At 30.6% G+C, this 23,298-nt stretch overlaps 1 long non-coding RNA gene across 1 annotated transcript; it reads left to right on the top strand.

The window, feature by feature from the left end:
* The first annotated feature begins 19,389 nt into the window (after nt 1-19,389).
* Nucleotides 19,390-22,859, top strand: LOC114279036 (uncharacterized). The gene is made up of 4 exons (XR_003635143.2): nt 19,390-19,528; nt 19,902-19,979; nt 21,978-22,049; nt 22,722-22,859. It is a non-coding gene; the product is annotated as an uncharacterized LOC114279036 (long non-coding RNA).
* The last annotated feature ends 439 nt before the right edge of the window (nt 22,860-23,298 follow it).

Here is a 23,298-nt window from a genome sequence, read left to right as displayed (position 1 = left end):
AGCTAATAAAGTATACTAACGTGGTTCTATCTATAAAGATTTTTGATACATCATTATTTAAAAGTACTATTTTATCGACGTATGCTACAAGATATTTTAGGACTACTCATTAATTATCACAATTAAGAGAGGCAACAAGACATGGTGGGTTGAGTTGGGCTTGTAATATTCCATTCTCAACCCTTACCATATCAAAGCGGGAACATCTTTCCTTTGTCTATTGTTAATTCTTAATCATTGAGATTCATGAATAATTTGGATTTTTATCCTCGGAAACAAATCAAAATGATTGAGCTTTTTCAATTTGGAATTATGTTAAGTCTAATTTCTATTATTTTTGCATATTTACAATGTAAACGCAATAATCAATTGAACCTTTAGTAAATCAACAATTTTCTTTTCACTTTTTTCTTTTTTAAATCCAAATCATGGAGAGCAGAATAAGGTTGGGAATGATTAATTTTATAACTCTAAAAATGACTATACTTACAAATTTATGTCAAAAAAAGAGTTTGTAATAAGTATACAAAAATGAATTCTTAGCCTTTGTTTGGGATGTGGGTTGACTTGTGTTGTTTAGAATAGGTTTTTTAGTTTTTTTGACTTTTATGAAAGAAAAAATAAAATGATTATAATTTAGATGTAATATTTTATCCTATTTAATTAAAATAGACAATTTTATTTTATATAGCTATTTTAGTCCAAATAAGGGTGCCAAACATAATCTTAATAGCTTTATTTTGAATCTTCTATTCATTACTTCCAAAAACTTGTCCATTACGTGGCCTTCTATCTAAGTATTTGGCCACTCACTCCCAACAAAACAACTAAAATTTCACTTGCATGATAATATTGTGAGTCATTTGGATCTTAACTCTGTCTAAGGGGTTGTTTAGAGTGTCTTAAATAAGTGTACTTTTGTATTAAAAAATTATATAAATTAGTGTGTAGGGAAAAATTAGGATTGGGAGTTGTGTATTATATAATAACCCAATAGAGAAACTCAAATCTTTTGAATTCATACCATACCATCGAAAACGATACGTTTAGCATTAATGTAGAAAAAAATTAACTTTTTTTTTTTTGACTTTTCTGGAGTGAATAAGTTACTTTACTTTTGCTAAAAATTGTTAATGAGAAAAATGAAAGCATATATTAAAAAAAAATAATACATTGTTAATTGGTGAGATAATGAGTTTTACTAAAAAGGATTAAAACACTTTATGGTTGCGTGTTGTTATTTTTTTCTTCTATTTTTCAATCCTACTAGTATTATTCATCAAAAAAAAGGGTAAACTTTGAACTCAACCATCCCTAATTACTCCTCCAGTGCATCATTCACAAAGGCAATGCCAATGGGCTCAATCAAAATGATTCTCACACTGAGCATCTCCAATGGTGTGTTTTATGGCTTATTATTGCTATATTTTATCATGAAATTTTTAAATTTTCACTCTAATAATAAGGCATATGACTTACTGTATATATTACTTATATGTAAATATTGTGTCAAATATAGCATAAATTTTACCTATAGCTAAAATCTTTGTGTCTCTCTCTCTTTCTTCTTGTGATCCACATAAAACATTTTGATTTGACATTTTATATATGTGAAAAGTTAAATTTTTATACATTGTATCATTGCAGCAAAATTGCTAAAATAAATATTTTAACACTATTCATTATTAAATTATAACAATAACTAGCACTTTACCTATCCAAACATTAGAAATGCTAATTATAACTTGCTTAATTAAAAGGAAAATGTTTGGGATCCCCTTTGGGGATGATTTTCACACCTCCAAAGTGATCTTGACCCTCTATGTAAGTATGTGTCAGACCCACATTATGAGTTGTTCAAATTTGTAAAAGTCTTGTAAGGATCTTATAGGGGTGAAGGTCTCAATCCTTCCTCCAATTAAAATATGTTTTGGATAGGATGACTTAACCACCAAATCAATATGTTGACATGTTGTTTTTGAACAAATAAAAACATTAATTACATGATTGAAACTCATTTGATTCACTTTAATTAAAGTAAGCAGAGACAACATCGGCTTCGGTGGAAAATAATTTTGTGCTACCTTATTGGTCGGCACTCAAGAGCATCATATGCATAAATATTGTGGTGTTATTTTAGAATTACTGAACGATTTTTCAACAAATGTAGTTATTATTTCAAGTGCTAATATTTAATTAATTTGAGTAAGAAACTTCATTCCCGAGTCCAATTGTCAAGGTTTATCTATAATATAAGGATTGGAGAGAGGATCAATTCGATTTTCACACCTCATAGGTGCTTAGATGTAAATTGTAATAAAAAGGCACAAAGCATAAGTAGGGATAGCAATGGGGATTAATGGAGTGGATATTAATTCTCCATTCGCATTCCCCTATAATAAATTTTTCCCATTCCCCATTCCCCATGGGTATCACCCTCCCCATTTCTTAATGGGTTTGAATTTTCCCCAATCCACTTTAATTCCCATTTTTATTTTTATTTTTATTTTTTATATTTAATGTTAATAACTTTTTTTTTTTCTTTAAAGGTTCACAACAAAAGTTAAATATACCTTCAATCTTTTTTCTTTCTTTTTTAATATATTTAATGTTAACAACTTTTTCATTTTTTTTTTTAAGATTCACAACAAAAGCTAAATATACCTTCAATCTTTTTTCTTCCTTTTTTAATATATTTAATGATAACAACTTTTACTCTTTTTTTTTTTTTTTTTTTTTTTTTGAAGGTTTTAGCTAAGGCCAAGTTTGGCAACCCAAAAATAATTCATCTTTTTATCTTTTTTCAATCACATCACCTATTTACTTTTCTGCACATCTTTTCGTAAAAAGACAAAAAGTACACTTATTTAGGTCATCCCAAACAACCCCTAAATATACCTTCAATCTTTTTTCTTTCTTTTTAAATATATTTAATGTTAACAACTTATTTTTTTATTTTTTTTTAAGGTTCACTACAAAAGCTAAATATACATTCAATCTTATTTTATTTTATTTGGTTCAACAACAAAACCAAATACACATTAATTAATTAATTAAAAAGTTTTTTTTTATAATAATCAAATATATAATTTTGAGACAATCAAATAAGTTTTAGTAATTGAAAAAAAAATGTGGAAGAACGTGAAAGATTAAAAAAAATTACAACCATCTCTCTCTCTCTCTCTCACACTCTCTCTCCTACATGTTATAAGAACATGATTACAATGTTATAAGAGCCTGTTTGAAGAAATAAAATGTGAAAGAACCTGTTTGAAGAAAGTGTTATAAGACCCATATTAAATTGCATCAGGGCATAAACAAGGAATTGTTTGTTGATCTCTTAGCCACGAACATTTTAGACATTAAACCATCTTTCTCTTAGCAAATTTGAACCATTCATTTTAATTTATCCAAAATCTAATTATACCTTTTAACAAATCTGAACCATTCATTTTAAGATATCTATGCCTTACCACACCCAATCCATCCTTCATCTTCTTCCTTTAGTCCTCCACGAATTTTGTTGTTTCTTACTTTTAAAAAATAAAAAATATTTTTTCAATTAAATTTTTACTAATTTCACAACGCCATCACCACTATTCTCATCTTCACTATCACACTACCATCACCATAGCCACTACCATCATTACTGCCACCACCACCCCACCACTATGTCACAATCTCTACTTTCACCTTCGATCCATCACCACCACCACCAAATATAAAAAAAAATATATTTTTAATTTTTTTCATAAAAAATATTTTTCATTAAAAAATATTTTCTATCTAAATAAATGAAGCATAACATTGGGAAACAAGCTGATTTCAGTTAAATCTGTTCATAACTAAGAAAAATTCTTTTATTTTTTAAAAAATTATTTAGTAAGACTTTGTATCCCTTTTTTATTTTTCCAACAAATAAATCTTTGTACCCATCCTTTCTAACCAATCACGACTCATGCTTGTTTCGATTCTCTACAATTTCCTTATTTTCAAATACATTCATATATATATATATATATGTTGTATAAATTGTGTGATAACATAAAACAAATAAATTCATACTCGTTAATTGAAATTTCAGAACAAGCAAACCATTCTGAAAATTACAATACATAACAAAATAAAATAACATAGAAAAGCAAACTGAAACCTGCACTAGACAGTGTCCTTAATTTTTTAAAATAAATTTAAAAAATTCTAGATATACATAAAATTTGACAAGAATAATGTGACAATTTTAATTAATGTGTATTTGATTTTATTGTTGAGCCAAATAAAATAAAATAAGACTGAATGTATATTTAGCTTTGGTTGTGATTCTTAAAAAAAATGGTTGTGAACCTTAAAAATAAAAAAATAAAAAAAAACAAAGAAAAAAGATTAAATGTATATTTAGTTTTGGTTGTGAATCTTAAAAATTAAAAAAAAAATGGTTGTGAACCTTAAAAATAAAAAATAAAAAAAGATTGGATGTATATTTAGCTTTGGTTGTGGATCTTAAAAAAAATAAAAAAAATAAAAAAGAGTTGGTTGTGAACCTGAAAAAATAAATAAATAAATAAAAGAAAAAAGATTGAATATATATTTAGTTTTGATTGTGAATTTTTTTATAAAAAAAAATATGGGGAAATTAGTGGGTATCCATCCCCTGTGGATATTTAAAGAATATCACTTACCCTACCCAATGAATAAGAAAAAAAGGAGAAAACTCATGTATTTGTGTTGAATTTCCATGGATACCCACAGGATAAGTTATCCATTGCCATCCCTAAACATAAGTTTTAGGCCTCACTTTAGAATCATTTTGCAAAAAGTCTCATTTTCTAAACTCTTGAAACATAGTTGTTAAATAATTCTATATATTTTTTTAAACGCCCCCTTTAAAAAAGGCCTTCACACAACTAAGGCGAAAACAAAAATTCTTATCTATAAGCATAATACAAGTTTTATAGATTTTAAAAGGACTTCCACCAATGTGTTTTATGCTGATCAAAATGACTTAGATGAAATTTGGCATCCCCTAAATAAGTGCATTTATTTGAATCTGTTGGCTACATATTTTGTGCAAGCCAGCTACAATTCAACACGTGGCAAAGTAAAGGTAATATGGGGAGACCTTTCAAGTCTTCGATCCTGATCGTACACGTGGCAGTTAATATTGGTTGTTATGAGATTTGAATAGCAGTGGATCAACAAAGAGATGCAAGGTGACGTGGCTTCAACGGTTACTCACATTCAAATTCAAATATAGGAGGGAAGCCTAACTGCAAGTGATGGCGTAGTAGAACTACTTATAAGGCAGCATGATCAGCGACCACGGAGGAGCAGTTCGACGGTTTGAAGTGCAATTCGATGGTCATCTTTGAGGAGTATAAATAGCAGGGAAGACCCCAGAAAAAGCCCCCAGACTCAGATCCAAGAAACCAGTCTTACTTTACATATTTCGTTCCAGTTTTTATATTTCCTGTTCTTTACATTCCTGTACTTTAAATTTCTGCACTGCACTTCATTCATAGGAGTAGTTTCAAGTAGATTGTCGCTGTAAACCTCTACGAGGCAGAGTTTGGGTCTTTGTAAGTTTTTCATACTAATGAAATGCTTCAAGTGCTCTTTATTTAACTGTTCTTGTACTTAAATTCTCCTAAATCAAGCTACCAGTAAAAGTCCTCTTCATTGAGGCTGAAAGAACTACAACACAATCGTCTGATAATTGGTTGACAATCAAAATTCTGTAAGAACTAATTGATTGCTGGCACGCTCATAATTACAAAAATAACCTTCGAAAGCCAAAAAGCCAACAAAATCACATCACCTTTTTATTTTTTGTATATGTTTTTTATAAAATTAAAAATTATACTTATTTAGATAATCTCAAACAACTCTTTTTTCTATTATATTTTAGAAGGTTTACATTAGAAAATAGCTCCATGTATTTTATAAAGTATCAAGTTTGTTATCAAAAGAAAACCCATTTTGAAAAAATAAATGAATTACCAATTTAGAATAGGTTCTACAAATTTAATTTTTATTTTCTAAAATAGTATTTTTATTTATTAGATAGTTTATGACAATTTTATTTCTTTTAATTTGATAATAATCCTCGTAAATGCTTTAGATAAACCTTAATACTAATAGTATTATTTGACTTATATTTAAATATCAAAAAAAAATCCCATTTTAAATTTTGCTTTAGGTCTCAATGAGAGTTGGACTGGCCTACATAGAAAACATTTGAGAATACTTTTAAAATATCTCTCCTAATTATAGTTTTAAAATTCTAATTGGTTTTACAATGATATGATAAGTATTAATTTTTAATTTATCATATATTTCATATTATATATATGGCTCAATTACTTTATTACATTATTATAAATAAATTTATAAATTTAAATTATGAATTTTTTACAATATATACTCTCCTTTCTTTGAGTAGCCAAGTACATTTTATTCCCAATAGGAGTGACCCAATCTACACATATGAAGAAATCATTTCTTATACAGTCATCATCTCACATTGTGACCCCAATCTACACATACGAAGAAATCATTTCTTGTACAATCCTTTGTCCATAGTTTGTCATCATCTCACATTTGTCTTCCTATTGTCCTGATTTGTTTGAAAGATTAAATTAGATGAGATTATGAGTACAGAGAAATTGAATAAGAAAATTATTAGTGTGATGATATTAAATTAGAGATTTAAAATAAAGTGTGTTTGTTTGTGTACTAGTATGGTGATATTAGTTAGCTATCACTAAATTTATAAAATTACCTAAAAACCCTCCTCATATATAATATAATTTTGTTAGTTTTATAAAGTGGAGGGTAAAATGATAATTTAGCCATCAATTTGTATGAGGGGCCCAACCCTCCCATGGAAATGCTAATCCCACCATAAAAGGGGATTTATACTTTTATGAGATTGTTAATCCCTTCGTATTTTCTTGCACACAAATATGAGTTTAGTAAGTCCCAATAATCTAATCTTTCCTCCCAAACCCCCCATCAAACATGACCCCTAGGTACCTATTTTTTTTGTTTTTTTTTTTGTTTTTTGGAAAGCTTCTCATAAGGTACTTTGACAGATTCTTTCTAAAGCAATGCAACTCCATCATTGAGGAGGTTATTGGGTGAGGAAATTATTTATTGTTGTTGGAGTAAATACATGCGAGGATTAGAGTATCTCTATCTCATATTTCAAATTTGATATGATATTTTAACGGTTATATTTGATTGTTTAGAATTAGGTTATTTTATTTATTTTATTTTATTTTTTAGCTAAAATATGAGGTGAAAAAAAGTTGTGTATTTTGGAATGACTTTTTTAATTTTTTACAAAATGATGTACAAAAAATAGAGAGAAAATAGAATCTTTGATTTTTTTTAGTATAGATTATAAGCTTTTTGATTTTTTAATAACTTTTTGGCTTTAGACTAAAACTTTTTCTTGATTTGAAAGAAAATTTTACTTTCTTGTTTTTCGTATTTTTTGTTTTTACTGAATTTTTTTAATTTTTAGACACACTTAATATAAATACACTTAAAAAGTATAGTTTTTGTGAATTTTTTAAAAATACCAAAAATACCAAAAAAATACAAAAATTTAGTACATTTTTCATATTTTTGTGTATTTATTATTTTTTTAAAATATTTTTTCACAAATATTTTACTTTTTAGACACATCTAAGTAAGATGAATCTAAAAAAGTTAAAAAAAAAATGCTTAAAATTTTAAAAATATTCACTAAAAACAAAAAAAAATGAAAAATAAAAAACTCAATTTTCAAAAAATTTAACTCGAAAAACTCAAATCAAACACACTGATTACTCCCCAAACGAGGCCTAAATATCAACTCTATCCGATGTGCTAAAAGCTAATATGATTTTTAGTATCAACTTTTTATATCAATTTTGACATGAAGACCACTTGATACCTTTTTTTTCTTTTTTCTTTTTTCTTTTCAATTAGTAAAATAAAATAGCTTAAATTTTAAAAATAATATAATAATATTTCACATATCAGATGGAAAGTTTCTATGTCAAATTAGCATATGTCAATTTGCCACCTAAGCCTTCAATAAAATTTGGCATACCAAATTTTGAAAGTTTGAATGGAAATACTCTTATATATATATATATATATATATATATTGTCAGTTTAGTTCTTTCATTTTTTAATTGGTTCGATTTTAATCTTTAATTTTGAATTTTATGTTAATTTAGTCTAATTGATAATGTTGAGAAAGATTTTATATGAAAAATGATTGCTAAATTGGTTGAAATTAACTCATTGAATTTAGCATGTTTATAATTTTATTTCTAAAAGTATGACACGTGTTGTTTATGTGTGTATTTTCGATCAAATATGCTATTGAGCATAATCAATTAGACTTAATTGACATAAAATAATAAATTAAACGTCAAAATTGAACCAATTAAAATTACACAAATTAAAATGGCACAATAATTAAAATATAGGAATTACATATATAATTTGTCTTATTATTTTTATGTCCCTTTTTTAAGAAAATAGGACAAGAGTTCTAATATAAATAGTGTGGAGCAATCTTTTCAACTCCGTCGGAGTTGTTAACAACTCCGCCGGTCCCAAGCCCGGGTTAAGGAGGAGGATTGTGTGTTCGGTAGTCGACAGGCAACACGTAAAAAGCTGCTCGGATCCCTTATGACAATGAATACTACTTTGAATTGTTTAACTGTTAGGTCATTCCCCTCAAGTGACGCGTTGCGCTTGCCTCCGAGTGTTTCGAAAAGTGAGCAAGGGGCACCGCATCGACGCCTAGGTGCGGTGAAACATGGGCAAAGGTTCTCGTATTTTTCTAGATTAGCGCGGGTAAAAAAACTAGTCCAAGAGTATAGGTTTAAGGTAGCCACTTGGAATATAGGAACCTTAACTGGTAAGACGATGGAGTTGGCAGATGTTATGATTAGGAGGAGAGTTAATATAGTTCGCGTACAAGAAACTAAGTGGACGGGTGAGAAAGCTAGGGAAATTGAGGATACTGGTTTTAAATTGTATTATAGTGATAAGGATAGACGCAAGAATGGAGTATGAGTCTTAATTGCCAAGGGTCTTGTGGAGAATGTAGTAACAGTCGTTAGAAAAGGTGATAGGATTATGTTAGTTAAACTAGTTATTGGAGGGAATATAGTGAACGTTATTAGTGCATACGCCCCTCAAGTAGGATTAGATGATCAGACTAAGAGGGATTTTGGGAGCAAATGGATGAGATCTTACAAGAGATACTTATAGGAGAGAATCTGGTTATAAGTAGATATTTTAATGGCCATGTACGTATAGATAAATTAGGCTATGAAATGGTGCATGGTGGATACTGTTTTGGTGACAAAAATGAGGCTGGAGAAAGTATTTTAGATTTTGCGTTGGCTTCTGACCTGGTGGTGGCTAATACTATGTATAAGAAGAGGGAGGAGCATTTGATAACCTTTAACAGTGGGTTAGTTAAGTGTTAAATAGATTACTTCTTAGTGAGAAAAGTGGACTGCCTAAAATGCAATGATCGTAAGGTGATTCCTAGAGAGAGCCTAACCTCTGAACATAGGATTTTGGTACTATATTTATGTTTTAGAGGGCAATACCAAGCTAGGAAGGATAGTTGGTGTCATAGGACGAGATGGTGGGACCTAAAAGGGGATAAATTAAAAATATTTAAGAATAGAATGGATAAGGAAAGTACTTGGGACTTGAAAGATGATGCTAACACTATGTGGAACTCGATGGCCAATTGTATGAGGAGAATCTCAAGGGAAATTCTTGGAGAATCGAAAGGAACGGGACCCAGCTCTAAGAAAACTTAGTGGTGGAGGGAAAAGGTTCAAGCGGTAGTTAAGGCAAAAAAAGAGTGCTTTAAAAAGTGGCAAAATGACAGAACTGAGGAAAACCTTAAGAGCTATAGATAGGCTAATAAAGAGGTCAAGAAAGTAGTGAGAGGGGCTAAGCTGAAAGCTTATGATGACCTATACACTAGATTAGATAGTAAGGAGGGAGAGAAGATGGTATACAAACTTGCTAACATATGAGAGAGGAAAACAATAGATTTTAATCAAGTTAAGTGCATCAAGAGTGAGGATTCTAAGGTATTGGTGAGAGATGAAGAGATTAAGGAAAGATGGAATAACTATTTTGAGAAACTATTAAATGAGGAACATAGAAGTGCGGCAATAGGGGAAAAAATAACTAGTAATACAATAAACCAAGATTATAGGTTCTATCTTAGGATTAGGAACTTTGAAGTGGAGTTTGCACTTAAGAAGATGAAATCAAATAAGGCTTAAGGACCAGATGATATCCCTATTGAAACTTGAAAGTGTTTGGGTAAAAAGGGGGTTGCTTGGTTGACTAGGCTGTTTAGCAAAATTTTGTTGACTAGGAACATGCCAAATGAGTAAAGGAAAAGTATTTTAGTACCAATCTATAAGAATAAAGGGGATGTCTAGAATTGCAACAACTATACAGAAATCAAGCTAATGTGTCATATAATGAAAGTGTGAAATAAGGTGATAGAACGCCGATTGCGAGATGTAACAGAAATGTCAGGGAATCAATTTGGGTTTATGCCAAGCAGGTCAACAATGGAAGCGATTTATCTTTTGAGGTGAGTAATAGAAAAGTATAGAGAAAAGAAAAGAGACATTCATATGGTGTTTATCGACCTTGAGAAAACATATGATAGAGTGCCCTAGGAGATAATATGGTGGGTGTTAGCGAAGAAAATAGTGACAAAAGGTTACATTGATGTGATTAGGGACATGTATAAAGAGGTAGTGACCACTATTAGATCGTCTGTTAAAGAGACAAATGAATTTTCTATCACTGTAGGGTTACACCAAGGATCTACCTTAAATCCTTATCTTTTTACTTTAGTTATGGATGAGTTGACGAGAAATAACCAGGATGATGTGCTAGGTTTTTTGCAAACAATATAATGCTAGTGGATGAAACTAGAGAAAGAGTTAATACAAGGTTGGAGATTTGGAGAAAAGCTCTTGAATCTAAATGATTTCGGATAAGCAGAATTAAGACATAGTACATAGAGTGTAAATTTGGTAACAGTAACAATGAAAGCAGATGAGAAGTGAAGATTGAAAATCAAGAACTGCCTAAGAGTGAACATTTTCGTTATTTAGGATCAATTATCACAATAGTAGGGGAGATTGATGCAAATGTGGCCCATAGGATCAAGACGGGATGGTGTAAGTGGAGAAGTGGGTCTGGGATACTGTGCGATAAAAGAACACCCACTAGACTTAAATATAAGTTCTATAGAACAGCTATTAGACCAACAATGTTGTATGAGACGAAGTGTTGGGCAACTAAGAAACAACATATAGATAAGATGAGTGTGACTGATATGAGAATGCTAAGGTGAATGTTTGGCAAGACTAAACAAGACAGAATTAGGAATGAGTGTATTCGGGAATGGGTAGGAGTAACACCGATAGAAGATAAGTTGAGAGAGAATCGATTGAGATGGTTTAGTCATATACAGCGGAGACCAACAGAGGCAATAGTGAAGAGATGCGATATTGTAACGGTAGATGGAAGTGTTAGGAGACGGAATAAGCCTAGATTAACGTTGGTTAGTGTTGTAAATAGAGATATGAATCTACTTAATTTGATAAGGCCGCGTGAAAAAAAATGATTCATGTAACTGATCCCATTTGATGGGACTTAAGATTTGGTTTGGTTTGGAGCAATCTTTCAACAATGCTCTAGACCATTCAATTTGTAATACTTTTGTGCTATCTTCTAACAACTAATATAAAAGGTGGTACACTTTTAAATCAAAGAAAACCAACTGATAATACCACGCAAATTTACTACAAGAACACTAAACAACTTTTCTCATTATTGGCCATAGTTACGTCGTCTAGAGTTTAAGGATAATCATAACGGTAGAACTAAATTTATGTATTATAAAACGTTTATTATTATGTGTAGCTATTGTACCATTGAGAACATATGATGACACACATATTGATATAAGAATTTGTTTTGGAAACATTAAAAAAATCTATTTTTTATTATTTAAGTCAAAAATAGTTTAGTTATTTGGTTACATTTCATTTAGTTAAAACTTAATAATAAAAAAAAAATTGGTAAAAAATTCACCTGTTTGATAAATAATAAACATTCACATTTTTTTAAAAAATTTAAAACTTGCATTATATATATATTTTTTAATTTTTCAAACCTTTCTATTTAGAAGGATTTAAAAAGTAAAATATTTTGTGAAAAAAAAATTGCTAAAGTGAAAAAAAATCAATCTACCTAAAATTTTCCTAATAATAAAAACTATTTTTTAGCATTTTTTTAACAAGAATTTTATCTATATATAAATAAATAAAAGTAATTTCAAAACCAGCCCTAAATAAGTATTGGGTTTTGGGAAATTGGGCTTGCATGAAAAGCCCACATAATAATAAGGTTGAGGTCCAAATATATGAAACAAGCAAAGGGAGACTTCTTATGGGCCCTATGTGGGCCTCAATTCTTGACACGGATAAATGGAATGGGCCTATCCCATCCCAATCTGACCAGAATAAATGTTAATTTATAAAATTATACACACAGAATTAATCATAATTTAATTATGAGACCAACTATATTCTCTAAATCTTAGAGATGCCAGTATAATTTATCTTAAAAACCACATATAATTTATAGAATAAAATACACTTACTTTCCTAAGATTTGAGAAAAATACAATTAGTTCCACATTTTTAATATGATTACACTAATTTTTTCTGAGTTTTTAATTCACAATACACTTAGGCACTTTTTTATAAGTAATTCGTTAATCATATAAATAAAAAATTATATTATAATTTTTTTCCTACTAAAATGAATACTTATATTTATTTATTTTAGTATTTATTCATCATTTATGTTAGTTTTGGTTGTTTTAATCATATTAGAAAAAGTGCTAGTGCAATTACGTCAAAAGTGTAATGTTTATTATAGTTTCTCCAGATCTCAAGGAAAGTGATTGTAATTTTCCTTTCTTTTTATGAGTTTTTTTTTTTTCTGAATAGAAATAATTTGTAAAATTTTAAAGTTAATTTCCAAAGACAAATTAAAATTTAACTAAACATATTCATTTTTTACTAATTTAAAACAACTTTCTTATAATTTTAAAAAATATATATATATATTCAAATTTAATTTATTTCGAGGATATCAAACAATTTTTAACAATTCAAATTACAAGTTAGAATTTAGTTTTTTTTACAACCCTACAATTAATAACAATCACGGACTAGGGGTGTAATTTAGACGGGCTTAACCCGAGCAACCCAAACCTAGTTCGAATTTTTTTAGTACTTAGACTAGATATTTTCAAATTCGGTACAGGCTTGGGCAAAAATTCAGAAGTCCGAATTAAATTTGGATAAGTTTAGGTAAAGATGTCAAATAACCCGAGCAACCCGAATCTCGAATTATACATATATAGATATATAAAAATATCCAATATACATATAAATTATTAACCATTACATGATATTAAAGTAATTTAAGTTATTAAATTATATTGAATATATATTATATATACAAATAGCATAAAATCTTACTCTTTTTTTTATTTTATTTTCACTCATAAATTGTAAAGATTAGTATAGCAGCATCTCTCTTACATTATATAAATTATTTGTTTGGATGTTATTAATGATTTTCTTTATAAAAAAATGTAAATAGAGTCAAATTTTAATAATTTAATAATGTAACTGAAAAAAATAAAAAAATAATAAATAATTAAAGTCAAAAAATTAAAATTCATTTGCAATTCGGGTTTAACTTAGGTCGAGCTTTGGCAGGCAACCTCGGGTTACAATTCGGGCCTGGATAGGTCTCAGCACAACTTGGACTAGGGTTGGACAATCTCCGAACCCAACCAAGTTGCACCCCTATCACGGACCCTTCATTGGGCTTTTGGTATACCTATTAAAATCGATTATAAATTATGATTTAATTGATTAACGATTATAATTTTAATTAGAAGTTGTTAATTTATTCGGTGGAATTGTTAGATTGTAGATTTAAGTTGCTGAGTAGTATTTGATAAATAAGTTGTGAAACAACTTTTTTATGTATAAATGTCCTTTTTACCCCCGTTATTTATAAATTAAATTAACTTTTCTTAATTGTAAATTAAATTAATTTTTATTTTTTGTTATTAACTAATAGTCTACATTTCCTATAAAAAAATTAAATAATAAAAAAAAACTAATCCAAAGTCTATTTAGGTCTTGTTCTATTAAAAAAAAAAAAATCTAAAAGCATAATCATAAATAAGTTGCTTTAATTAGAAGTTGATAATGGATGGACATCTTATCAAAATTAGTTTTTTTTAATTAAAATAAATTATTAGAATCAAAAGATATTTGAAATAAATTTAACCAAACAATCCAAAATAATTTTTGGCCAAAAAAGCTACACCAAACACCCCCACTAAGAGCGTCTCCAATATTTACATTTTTTTTCATTAAATTTGAATAAAAAATTCATCTAATGTCAAGCGTTTTAAATAAGAATCTTTATTTTTCATCAAATCACCAGTCAACCGAAAGGATATCCAACCGATCAACTTATTAGAATAAAGTTACCAAAGTTACCAGAAGTATAAAGTAAGGAACCGATCAGGTGTCTAGTGTATTGTCCCTATGACTATCTATAATAATTTGATAAAATACTCCAAGCATCTTTAATTTAATGAAAAGTATAAGAAATCGTGAATTTAATATTAGTTTGAGGTTAACGTTGAAGTTGTTAATGTATATGTGGTATTCCTAAATATATTAGGTATTGATTTCCTAGATATATTTAGGAATGGCCATAGTTAGGTTCCTAGTAGGATATTCTTTCTCATAGTTAAGTTCCTAGTAGCATACTCTTTCTTAACCTATATATACAGGCCTTCTATTGTATAAAATACATTCAATATAATTCATTCAATATAATACATGTTATTTTCTCTCTCTCTCTCTCTCTCTCTCTCTCTCTCTACTATTCTAACATGGTATCAGAGCTATAGGTTAAGCTCTTGGTGTTTTCGCCTTACCGGCAGGCGGCAGCCTTGCTTTGGTAGCCCACTGGAGCTCAACCTATTCCGCTGTCATATTTTCTTGTCAATATGGCTTCATGGTGATCTCTTCTTTTATCCGTTGGTTTATTCCTACTCTAAATATCTCTATCATATATATATATATATATTTTTGTGTTTCTGCTTCACTCTATCTTTCCCTCTATTTCAACCTCAAATAGGTATCTATCTTTACACCTATTTGAGTTTGAGGGGGGATATTATACCTATATCACGGTGAGCATGGTGATATACTATGTGAACCACCTAAGCCCCAAGCCACCACTAAGTCGTCTCATTGGCGCACCATCTAAGCCGTTTCCTTGGTGCACTCCATAAGTTGTCTCTTTTGGCGCACTCTCTAAACCGCCCCATTGGCGCATTACCTAAGTCGTCTCCTTTTGCCGCACTCTTTAAGCCGTCTACTTGGCGCATCACCAAAGTCGCCCCCTAGCGCATGCCATCATCGTTCAGCGCCACATCATTAGTTATGTGGGTGCCATGTTTGCTGGTTCAATATCCAGTTCTCTATATCGATCTGGTATAACCCCTTTAAACTGTCTCTGCATCAGTCCGGCATGACCCCTTTAAATTGTTCCAACATTGATTCCGGTTAGCCCTTACATCGGTTTGGCATGACCCCTTCAAACTGTCCCGACATTGATTCCGGTTAGCTCCTACATCGGTCCGGCATGACTTCTTTAAACTGTCTCTCGGCGTTAGTTCCAGCTAGTTTTTATATTGGTCTGGCACGACCTTAAATTGTCCTGGCATTAGTTTCAGTCAGTTCTTACAATGGTCCGACATGACCATAAATTGTTTCCCGACTTTAGTTCTGGCCTCTGATCTATTTCAAGCGCCCATTGTGCTCCTGTTCGAATTTTGCAATCTATTTACCTTTTGTTTTATTTTGTTTTATTTCATGTTTTAGTTTCTCTCTCCAAGTTCAAAATGTTTATCCTCTTTGAGTTCGAAGAGGATGTTAATGTATATGTGGTATTCCTAGATTTATTAGGTATTGATTTCTTAGATATATTTAGGAATGGCCATAGTTAGGTTCCTAGTAGGATATTCTTTCTCATAATTAGGTTGCTAATATGATATTATTTCTTAGCCTATATATACAGGCTTTCTATTGTATAAAATATATTCAATATAATATATATTATTTTCTCTCTCTCTACTATTCTAACAGAAGTAATAAGAGATTGTTTGGCAATAATTTTTTTAGTTGGTTTTTTAGTTTTTTTTTTTTTTTACTCTTTTAACTTAGGACTTTTTTGTTTATTTGATTTTCTTGTTTGGATTTTTTAACTCTTTGACTTTGAAATGATATTTTTTTTTTTATTTTATAATTTTTGTCTTTTTGTGATTTTTTTTTGTTCTTTTGTAATTTTTTAACCAAGGGAGTGAGCACTTGTCTAAACCTTTTTTTTTTTTTATCAAATTTAAATTTGATAAAAAGAAAGAGTAAAAGTTGAACACGCTCTGCTGTTCCAAATTTTCAAAAGGTTCAGAAAGGTGAGATTTTATTCAGATTTTCTATCAATTATTTTAGAAAAAAATTAAAAACGTATTTTACAAGATGTTTGTACAGGCGTAAAAAATAAATTGATAGAAAAATTAATTGACACAAAATAATTAACATAGGTTTATTTTAAAATGACAAAATTATTTGAAAAAAAAATTATTCAAAAAAAAGATTTGAAAAAAAATTAATTGACAAAAAAATGGTATTTTTAATGTCAGTATTTTAAAAATAGTTTGGTTATTATTGTTGATAAAAAATATGGATATCGATAGAAAAATTAATTGGCAGAAAAAAATTGACATCGGTTTATTTTAAAATGAAAAAATTATTTCGAAACAACAATTATTCAAAAAAATTACTAAAAAAAAATAATTGACAAAAAAAATCAATTTTTAATTTCAGTATTTTAAAAATAGTTTGGTTATTATTGTTGATAAAAAATATGGATATCGATATATGAGTTGTGTGTTTGATGATAAATTATTAGTTGAATTAAGTTTTGAAAATTATTTTCAAAACACATCACCAAACAAATTTTCACCTTTCACATGTCACATCAAACTTTTAAAACTTAATTCAAAATACATATTCAAAACACAATTCAACACTCTATTTAAAAATCATAATCAAACAAATTTTCTACACTCAAATCATAATTTTACAACTCACAAACTCAAAATACAACTCATACTCTCAAATCACATTTACAAAACACAACCAAACGTTTTTTATTTTTTTACACATTTTTATTAAGAAAAGTTAAAAAATTATTAAAATAGCCGGTTGAAACGAGGCGTTGGCGACTATTTTAGCCGAGCGTTGTTCTCCAAAAAGGCCATTGTATGGAGAAAGAAAATTGTGTGGGAATAGAAGCTACCAATTGTCACCTAAAGTGTAACCAAAATACTAGCAATTATAGTGTTTAGAAAGCTACTAGACCTTTAGATGAGTGAAGCAACGCTGCATGATACTCTAAATCTCAAGGGATGCTGCAATTTGGGACAAATTGGGAAGCCTTTGTAGAAGTGAGTTGATTACACCTCTTAAAATTTTGACTTGAGAAAAATATAAAGTAGCATTCACCCCAATTTCAACTTGAAGCTATTTTACAAGTTCAACAATTTTTACATTGAAGGAAAAGTAGTCCTGCTCCCTGTAAAGCCACCCAATCACTATCCATATTGAGTTAGACGTTTGAACCAACTATGTGGTGGCACCAAACACGTGTTCTAAATTTCCACATAATATATAGTTTTGTGGGAGTTTACTTAATTCATTACTCTGCAACTTGTAACTCGTGCTATTTCTTTCTTGTTCATCAAATATCACTATTTTACAGAACCAATAAACACTTGTATCATTTGACCATAATTAGTTTTTAGTTTGAGAGACAATTTATTTGATATTATTGTCCAGCGCATAAGAATAAAAAGGATCAATCAACTATCACTCATCAGCAAATATTGATATTATAATCCATTAACGAAAACCACCTGAGAAGAAGTTTGCAATTTCTTACGAATAATTGACAAGATTTGGATCCTCAACACCTCATTGAAAGCTTGTTTATGTTATGATAATACCTCTGGAAATGTTTCCATATTCCTTTAGTAGGGTATGCACAAGGAATGTTGAATTTCTGAAGATAAAAATACCCTGAAGTCTCCCAAATTATTCATGGAAAATAGGAGATGTTCTTGCTGAAATGAATTTGAGCCTCAAGACCCCTAATCCCCAACAAAAAAAATCAAAAAGAAGGTTGATACAACAGCAAAGCATGCATACAATTGTGTGGAGCTTGCAAGCGGGAAGAAATTGAACATCACAAACACAACTAAATTTACGCGTGTAGTAGTGGCCTTCGTCTCTTGAGGATATATGAAGAGGTCACCGTCTCTAGGCATGATGCTGCATATTAAACCACAAATAGAATCCGCTGAAACTCAATGTGGCCAAATGGCGACAAGATCTCCAATTTACCATCTGCATTGCATTCTCTACTGTACTGTTCTAATCTTACAGTGCCAGCCATCTCTGAAGTTAACTCGATTCAGTAACTCCATAGCCTGTCCTGTAAAGGTTGGGGAAGTTTAGTTTCCTAGATTATGACACCATCCTTGGACTTATACGTCTTTGGTTATCTGGAAACTGGACATGGGAAATGCTTCAAGACAAGTCCTCCAGTCTTTCAAGTAGAATGAAGGTTATTATCCAGTGTTGGTCCTGCCAGTGCATGGTGCTGAGAAGGGTGGACCTAGTCTTCTGCATTATTTGCACGAAGTGACTGCCTTCAGACTTGAATCCATGTTCTCATGCTTGGAAACTCAAATGTTAATGCTTTCATCAAAGTAATTTCTTGATCCTCTCAAATAGAACTTACTAAGGAATTAAAAAAGTAGTATAGGGAAATTACATCAAATTCTGTAAGAAGTAGCCATCAAATTCTGTAAGTAGTAGTTCAGGAATTGGCTGGGCTCGTGTGCCTTACTCAGTTACATATGGCATTACAGTAACGTACAATCTATGCTGCAATAGTAATGAGACTTTCATGATTCTACAGTATGTCATACCTTAATACATTTGCAGTATTTGTTTCAGTAATTGCTTGTTTGCATGATCAATGTCTGTATGTGCATATGTTATTTATACATCAGGTAACTTATATACATATGGATGGATTTTTTTATGCATGGTACATGTGCTTGCATTTTTGCATTCACATTGTTGTACAGAGAAATAACCTGTTACTTTGGTGTCAGATAATGCCGAAGGGTCTGACATTATGTTGGAAGCGATCTTGGAAGCAGAAGTGGCACGTAATGCGAAAGATTTTTTTGCGCAGCACCAAAATCAAATAAAATGTGAATAGAAAGGTATTTTGTTTTATAGCATATTCACTAGTCCCATTTGTTTGGAGTCTTTGGACTGTAAGCATTTGCAAATGGAATCCGTAACTCAACATGTCTGCGATGAATTTCTAAAACCTTTGGGAAGGGCTGTGTATGACAGTTCTGCTTCATCAGGAAAGCTAATAAACATATGCTAAAAGAATAATTCTACTTTATGGTATAAAATCTGCCGAAGAAAAAGAAAAAAAGAGGGAAAATGGATTGATTTAGTAAAAGTTACCCGGTACTTTCTTTTTTGTTATTAGCTGTGTGTTTATGATTTACAGCAACTTGTCTTTTCATTATTTATTGCATTTGGGCTTTCCATCACTCTAATGGAAAATGTTGTTGCTAACAGAAATGACATTATGCAAAAAAAATTGGCATTCAAGCTCCCACACATTTCTTCTGCAGTGAATTGGAATTGACGAAGCTTGTAAGTGAAGGTTGCAAATTTCAGTCCTTGGATTAGAATGGAAATGATCATTAAAATTTGTTAAGCATGAGTCGGATGGGTATGACTAGATCCATTCACTGCACATCTATGATTTTATAGGTAACTGACATACATTATCAAACAGGCTGCTACTGACAATTGAGATTAAAAGATGGTTTTGTTGGCTTTCTTTTCAAACTTCTGGTGGAACCCTGTTGTACAGAGTTGTGTTGACATGGTTTGTTTTTTTTTTTGATAAAAACATTGCTCATGGCTAATGAATGAATCCTTTGTGATTTCAATACATGAAAAAGAATATGAACTTGTTGCGATCCCACATCGGAACAAAAGGGGCTTGGCCTTCTGAATATAATGCCTCTTGGGCACCTTCTCTTTACGAGCCGGATTTCAAATGTGAGTTCCACACAAGGAGTTTGTATGAGAACTTTCTAGCCTGTGGCCTTCTAGGATTGGATGGATGTTGAGTTTTTGATGACTAGGTTTGCTACATATGGTAAACTTTTATTTTTTTATTTTTATCTATTTTTTAGCCAATTTTCTAAGGGTGAGTAGCCTGTGGTGTTGAGTTTGATGTTTAGGTTTGCTAGATGGCACGCTTTTGTTTATTGTACTTTATTTATCTATTTTTGATTTCTCAATGCACTTCCAGCTTCTTGGTACCTTGAGAGGTGTAAGGAAGAGCTGTTACCCTTTTAGGATTTGAATTTAACAAAATTAAAGGCCCACTGGGCAACCAAAGAAAACTGAGAAAAGTAAAGTGATATTTACACGTACTTTCTAAATTATTGTCAAGTGTCTCTTTGATATCTTAAACTGAATTTTTAAATTATTTATATCGTAAAATCCCTTAATGATATTAACAGAGCACGCTTAATTAGCGAAATGTTTTATTTTATCCCCTTGAACTTTTAGGAAGTATCACTTCACCTACTGAATTATGTTTAGAGATGTGATATTCATCACGGAGAAGGGTTGCAGAAAAATGAGATTCGCAAGAGGGAGGCTGGGTTGATAATGGCGGTTGGCAACAGTGAAGGGCTGAGAGTGGTGATAGTGAAATAAGTTTTCGAAAGATGGAGTAGAGTGGATGGATGACAGAAAGTTCTTTAAAAATTAAAAATGAGGATGTTATGCTACAAATCTAGAATTATATATTCATAATTTATTCAGAATTTACATGTGATTGAGATTTATTATATATATGAATCTCATTATATACTCATTCAATCTCCACCGTTGATCTTCTTTCTGGGTAAATTCTGAGTATCTATTTTTTGGATTCTCAGGCTAATCTTATTAGAATAAAGAGGTGAATACTATTTTTTTTTGTTTTTTAACAACTTAAAGACATGTATGCAAAGTTTTGAAACCCAAATCACTAAAGTGAACTTGAAAAGAAGTTGGGGCAAGATTAGTAGTTCAATCATTGAACTGAATTTATGTATAATGTCATAATTATATTTTAAATATATTAATAATTATGCATAATAAAATATATCTATTAAATTACAAAATGTATACTTTCATAATCAATTTATATTTATTTCAAGATTTGGATTGCTTTTACCCCATGGTCATGTAAAATGTGTTTCTATGTTCCCAAGTAATAGACCTCTGGATTGCTTTTACGAGGTATCGTGTGTACACATTTAAAATCAAAATTTATTTTGCGTTTAATTTGTTGAGTCTCTGCCCAACTTCTGGGGTTTATACTGCCACAAAATGGTCATTTTATTTGCTATGTAGTCACATAAATGCAGTCAGTGTTTCAATTCCACAATTTGTAACATATTAATTCAGGTCTCAAAATGGTCAATGTATACCCTGGATTTGAACTGATTCTTCATATAAGGGCTGGTAGCAGGATTTTGATGCTTTCTACAACTAATATACGCCGTTCCGGGCTCTGTGGTTGTCTGGTGATGTTTTAATTACTAAGAGTATTCTTATATACTTTTCTCATTGTTTCTGATGCAGGAACCATAAATCTGTAATGGTTATCAGACGTAATCAGGTTGTTGGTGGCATAACATACCGTCCTTATGTGAGGTAATGTGTACGTGTATGTGTGTTAGTCGGTTACTATTACTAGGACTAGGTATTCTACTTGTTTGTGCACTTCCTGCAGCTTCATGCTTGTAATTACTTGTCTTAAATTTTTTGGGTTAAAAAAAGAAGGGGAAATTACCCATCCATGGGAGGTGGGGCAAATATTTACAGACGGGTGGTAATCTTTGTGGAGTACAACTTTTGCTGTGTTCTTTTACACAGGAAAGAGTTTCATCCCCATGTATTTGTAATTACTTTGGTCAACTATCCTGATTTGTAATTGCCCCCCCCCCCCCAAAAAAAAAAAAAAAAGTCTGGTTGTTAGCTTTCTGTACCTGCTGACAGACAGCCTTCCATGGATGTATTTATCTATTTATTACTTAATTGTACTTACTCCTAGCCACTATAAATATGCTAATCATTCAATAAGTGAATTCTTGGTCCCATATAGCATATAGAGGTTGGGACAGAGGTTTGATCTCAATGGCACTAATTCAATTTCAAGCTGTGGTGGATTTGGGAGTCTGATTGTTATGATGTCTGTTAATCTTTTATAACTAATATAGGAAGAAATGTAAAATATTTGGAATTCCTGTCAATATTCCTTAATTTGTTTTGTCCATATAAGATGCCTATTTTGCTTCTCCACTGACAGTCTTTTTATTGCTCTAGCCAAATGTTTGGGGAGATAGCATTTTGTGCAATCACAGCAGATGAACAAGTAAAAGGTTATGGCACGAGACTGATGAATCACTTAAAGCAGCATGCTCGTGACGTTGACAGGCTAACTCATTTTCTGACTTACGCTGACAATAATGCCGTTGGTTATTTCATTAAACAGGATTGGTCCTTTTTGTTCCCTTTTGGATTGTGGTTTTCATGTATATAGGGATTTCACTTGTTCAGTTCACGATCAATTTGAGAGGCACAAAAAAGTTATTTTATAAGATTTTGTTTGTATATTCTCATTGTAAAGATGGTAAGATTAACCCTGCATGAAATTTGCTCTGTTAAAAAGATGAGAGTGAGTGTCTATCTACAAACTACTAGGAAGCCTGCCTTCGAAAGTAATTTGTGAATCCAAAGCATCACTGTCAGTTGACTGGGTTGGGCTATTAGATTGTCATAACTTTTTAACTATTCCATCTGTTAGGTTTTATTCTTGGCAATCCCGTTTGACAAAACTCCTTTCAGTTGTATTTATTTTCGCACATTTATTCAGTAAGGCTATGAGTGTTTAGATGCGAAT

This window comes from Camellia sinensis, chromosome 12, assembly GCF_055761805.1.
Source record: "Camellia sinensis isolate YWXY chromosome 12, ASM5576180v1, whole genome shotgun sequence".
NCBI classification, from domain to species: Eukaryota; Viridiplantae; Streptophyta; class Magnoliopsida; order Ericales; family Theaceae; genus Camellia; species Camellia sinensis.
This window is presented reverse-complemented; position numbering and strand designations above follow the sequence as displayed.